Genomic DNA, 5,797 nt, shown 5'->3' with positions numbered 1-5,797 from the left:
AACCGATGGCACTGAGCATGTCTTCATATACTTATTAGCCATTTGGATATCCTCTTTTTTGAGATGTTTAAATGGTCGACAAAAAAATTAATATACAATCTATAATAGGAATAGAAAAGAGTTTCATTTGTGCCAAACTGAGGACTATAGCCCAGAAGCCAGCTTCCCGGATTACTCTGAGAAACTGCTCTGGAGAAGAATAAGCCAGAATGACCTCCCCATACTCCAACATGTGAAAATTTCTTTCATCACTTCCCCCTTTTGATCGTAAATCTTTTGATTTATGAAAAGCATTGATGATCAAAATATTTGTCCCTTACCTAATTAAACTTAAAAGCTTTTGCACAGGAAAGGAAACCATAAAAAAAGTGAAAATACAACCTACAACCTACGGAATGGGAGAAAATATTTTCAAATGATGGGACCAACAAGGGATTAATTTCCAAAATATACAAACAGCTCATACAGCTCAATATCAAAAAAACAAACAACCCGATCAAAAAATGGGCAGAAGACCTAGATAGACATTTCTCCAAAGAAGGCATACTGATGGCCAACAGGCTCATGAAAAGATGCTCAACATCGCTAATTACTGGAGAAATGCAAATCAAAACTACAATGAGGTATCACCTCACACTGGTCAGAATGGCCATCATCAAAAAGTACAAATAATAAATGTTGGAGAAAAATAAATAAATGCTGGAGAGGGCGTGGAATAAAGGGAACCCTCTTGCAGTGTTGGTGGGAATGTAAGTTGGTGCAGCCATATGGAGAACAGTATGGAGGTCCTTAAAAATAGAGCTACCATATGATCATGCAATTCCCACTCCTGGGCATATATCTGGAAAAGGTGGAAACTCTAATTCGAAAAGATACACGCACCCCAATGTTCATAGCAGCTTTATTTACAATAGCCAAGACATGGAAGCAACCCAAATGTCCATCAACAGATGAATGGATAAAGAAGATGTGGTATAGATAGATAGATAGATGTACAAGGGAATGTTACTCAGCCATAAAAAGAATGAAACAATGCCATTTGCAGCAATGTGGATGGACACAGAGATTATCATAGTAAGTGAAGTAAGTAGAGAAAGACAAATTTCATATGATACCACTTATACGTGGAATCTAAAAAAATGGTACAAATAAACTTACTTATAAAGCAGAAATAGACTCACAGACATAGAAAACAAACATGGTTACCAAAGGGAGGGGAAAGGGGGGGAGAGGGATAAATTAGGAGTTTAGGATTAACAGATACACACTCCTATATATAAAATAAAGAATAAGGACCTACTGTATAGCACAGGGAACTATATTCAATATCTTGTAATAACCTCTAATGGCAAAGAATCTGAAAAAATATATATTTACATATATATATAGAATGTATATTGTGCGTGTATACATATATAACTGAATCACTTTGCTGTACACCTGAAACTAACACAACATTGTAAATCAACTCTACTTCAGTAAAAAGAAAAATTTGTCCCTTGATGCCAAGGTGGTTGCTACCTGGGTCCACCATGTCCCTTGGTGCTAGGTCTGCCCCTTTCTTTCTTTCTCTCTTTTTTTTTTGAATTGAATATAGTGGGCAAAAACAGAGGTGTACACGCTGATGGGGAAGCATTTTATAGGCTGTACATACTATCGATCATAATAAATTGTTGCACAACCTCTGTAATTGTGCTTTTAGCAGTAGGCTTAAAGCGAGCTGTGATACATGTCACGAGTAGCTTGCTAGTCAGGAAAGGTGTGATAATACACATTGTGAACATGATAATCACCTGTAAAGCAGAGAGGGAAAAAGTGTCGATTCCTGAGGGAAGCCGACAAAACAGATAATTTAAAGGGTCGTTTTTTTTACATCTTGTAGCCATTTTGCCCTTTGGGAAATTCTTTCTAGGTGTGTCTCAACTTCTCCAGAGGTACTGATATAAGTCAACGAGTGTTATGAACAATAGCACGAGTACCTCCTTGTTTAGCCAGTAGACAACCTGAGGCGACCCTGTTATCTAACACTACTTGGGCTAAGAAATTTAGGGATGTTTGTTGTGCTACAGTGCTGTTTGCAATCTTTCCATTTATTTGACCAACGGTGGCTGACAGATTTCTGAGCATATCTTTGTTTACATATATTCTTGCATTAGGAACCAAGATACCCAAAAGATTTTGCCACCAAGTATGTTGGTATCTTGCTAACATGGATCTCTTGACTCTGTAATGAAGAGAGAAAGGAGGCTCATCTATCTGCTGACGTATAGACCATGGGACAACATAATGTCCTAATAAACATAAACCTTCTATTTGTCAGCTATCGAGACATTTATGTGCCCGTCCTTGGGAAGGTGTGTCAATTCCAATACCACATATGAAGACAAAACCTGGGGGAGCACAGGTGGTCCCTCCCAGAGTGCTATCATTGACAGCCTCGTCAGTTGGGAGTTTTGTCAACACAACTTTAAACTATGGATCCCTTCTCTTGTAGGCTTTCCAAAGTCAACTAGGTATTTGATATAAGGGCACTGCAGGCACAATTTACTCACCTTTTTCTCTTTAAGACTTTTTTCGATTAAGTAAGGGACAGAGCAAGGGGCTCCTGGGGTAAGTCATGCTCCATCTCTAGGGACTGACAACAGTATAGACAAGGGATGGACACATTACTACGATGAAGAATTTGAACCTGAAAGATTAGCTGAGAGGGAGGTTGGTCTGGGTGAGTGGTCACGTTAGGAACATCTGAAAAGTCAGTGATAAGTATTATGAAGGGATTATCCCAGTAGCTATACTTGATGACAACTTTACTAAAGAATTTTCTTTCCATCCTGAATGTTGGAGCAAAAGTATAGCTAGAGGTAAAACAACTTTCAATTTTGATAGGGAGACAAACATTTGGTAAACAGTTTAATTGGACTAGTAGGATGGGTCTTACAGGTCTGGCCCAGGTTCTTGGGTCAGCTGTCTACCACTGTTGTCATCTTCTTCTCATCCTGGCTTGCTGGTTGTTTTAAGGTGAGTTTGAGGTTAGCAGTCCTCTCTTTAGACCAGTCCCATGCAGAGGCTCTGTTTCAGCGGGAAATATGAAGTCAAGAGTCAATTCTTTTCAGGGACTTCCCTGGCGGCCCTGTGATTAAGACTTCATGCTTCCACTGCAGGGGGCCCAGGTTCAACCCTTGGTTGGGGAACTAAGATCCCACATGATGCATGGTGCGGCCAAAAAAAAAGAGTCAATTCTTTTCCATTTCACTGTGTGTGAGCTAGTTACGAGTGCCTAATAAGCGTCCTTCTATCCAGGCCAGAGAGAGAGTCTTTTAAATGATGTCTTTTCCAGTCTGCATAATCTCCTGGGTGCAGGTCATGGGGCATCTGATCTTCATCCAAAGATACATTACTGCGGTCAGCTTCAGAAATAAGCTTAGAACATCCTTTTAATAATTTGCTTAACTTTACAATAATGTGACATAACAAAGAGACGTCTTGATTGTAGGTAGTAAATACAAAACTTCAGTATATAGAAAACCTCAATAGCCACAAAGGTATAGTCTTATTTTTTAATATCAATTTATTTATTTATTTTCTTTTGACTGTGTTGGGTCTTTGCTGCTGTGCGTGGGCCCTCTCTAGTTGTGGCGAGCAGGGGCCACTCTTTGCTGTCGTGTGCGGGCTTCTTATTGTGGCGGCTTCTCTTTGTTGCGGAGCACAGGTTCTATGCGTGTGGGCTTCAGTAGTTGTGGCACGCGGGCTCAGTAGTTGTGGTTCACAGGCTTAGTTGCTCCGCGGCATGTGGGATCTTCCCAGACCAGGGATGGAACCCGTGTACCCCTCATTGGCAGGCGGATTCTTAACCACTGTGCCACCAGGGAAGCTCTAAAGGTATAATATTGAAACTTAACTTTTCTCTCTGAATTATCTTTATTTTTACCAAATATAGTCAAATTAAGACTAATTCGTTTGCAAAATAACTCTGATTTCAGTAAAGTTAACATGATTATTTACGTAAGTGTAATTGATCCAACAGGCTTTTTAAAATTTGGTTTTGCTGGAACTTTTCATAAGGGATCTCAAACTGAACTTTTAAAAAGGCCTCTCAAGGCCAGGTAAGCCATGCCATTAGATTCTGCCTGCAATACCTACAGATTTGGGTGGATCCCTCTCTTTTCAAGGTCCAAAATATCTTGAGGTTCTTATATCTGCCAGGAAGTGGCCTTCCCTATTCACCTGGAAAGGCCGCTGGGAACCTAAGAGTTTCCAAATTCTGGAGGGATCAGGTAGAGAGAAAAGATAAATGCTTCAATTCTACTTAAAAATGTATAATTTACTAAACTGCTGTAAGTCATAACTAGATTAAGGGGGAAAGGTTCCCTTACCTGGAAAACAAAGATGAAATGCCAGTAACATTTCAGATAAAACGTCATAAAAGTCATAGTCATGTTTATCAGTTCATTCAATTCTATGTAATTATTTTTTGTTCTGCTTGAGTCCAGTTTTTCCATCAGTTCTGTTGACCTTGCCTGATGGTTGAGGGTGATAGTGACGGTGATAATTTCAAGACGTTTGTGAGGTTTTGGTTAAGGCTTGCATGATTCGCCCAGTGACGTGGGTGCCTTGATCACTGGAGATTGTGGAAAGTATACCCCAAGTGGAAAAGCACATTTTCCTCACAGTTTGTCATTGGAGGGCATCAGCCTTGCAGCAAGGGAAGGCTTTAACCCACCAAATGAAAAATAGTGCTTTCCAGGGAGCCAGGTGGCCGTCTTGGGTTTCCCATAGCCCCAACTATTTAATTCATAGCTATCGTTTACCATTTAATTTCTGATTTAGGAGCAGACTGTTGCCATGTTAAAAGCACATCAGGATGGCAAAGGCCTGACAATGAGGGGTTAACTTTTTGTAGAAGCAGAACGGACTTCACCTACATGTGCCGCGATCTTTACAGATTCTGCTGTCCTTGCCTTGGCATGAAAGTCAGCCAGGCTTCCCTGGTGGCGCAGTGGTTGAGAGTCCGCCTGCCGATGCAGGGGACACGGGTTCGTGCCCCGGTCCGGGAGGATCCCACATGCCGCAGAGCGGCTGGGCCCGTGAGCCATGGCCGCTGAGTCTGCGCGTCCGCAGCCTGTGCTCCGCAACGGGAGAGGCCACAAGAGTGAGAGGCCCGTGTATCAAAAAAAAAATATATATATATATATATACATATATATAAAACCACTTGATCTAGTAGCATCTATTGCAAAGGCTGCCACCCCCCTATTCAGTGAGCTTTCAGGCAGTTGTTTAGATGGAGGTCTCTTTCTGACTCTCCAGTTTGGTACAGTGGTAAATTAATCCTCCCTCATGCTAAATGCGTGCTATAGTATCTTCTGTAGCTTTACAATATGGTCATGATATTTGATAGAGCAAATCCTTCAGTTTTGTTCTTTTTCAAGATTGGTTTAACCTTCTCCATTTATGAAAAAAAAAACCTTTTATTTTGATCAGAATTTGTACTGATTCTACATTATTGTGAGAATTGACATAAAAGCGTCAATAGTCTTCCGATCTCTGAACATAGTATTTTCCCCATTTATTTAGGTCTTTGTTAATTTCTTTTAAAAGTGTTTTGTAATTTTCAGTGCAGAAGTCTTATACATCTTTTGTTACAAAAGTAACAAGGGCCTTATCTAAGTGTTAGCTCTTTTTAATGCTATTGTAAAGAATATGGCTTTAAAATTTTTATTTGCCAAAATATTGTTGCTGATAAATAAAATTGGTGACCTTGCTCAGTTCACTTCTTAATTCTAAGCTTGTATGGTTA

This window comes from Monodon monoceros, unplaced genomic scaffold (assembly GCF_005190385.1).
Source record: "Monodon monoceros isolate NGI ecotype Baffin Bay Population unplaced genomic scaffold, NGI_Narwhal_1 Super_Scaffold_21, whole genome shotgun sequence".
Classification (NCBI taxonomy): Eukaryota; Metazoa; Chordata; class Mammalia; order Artiodactyla; family Monodontidae; genus Monodon; species Monodon monoceros.
The sequence above is the reverse complement of the archived record's forward strand: the minus strand, read 5'-3'. Positions refer to the sequence as shown.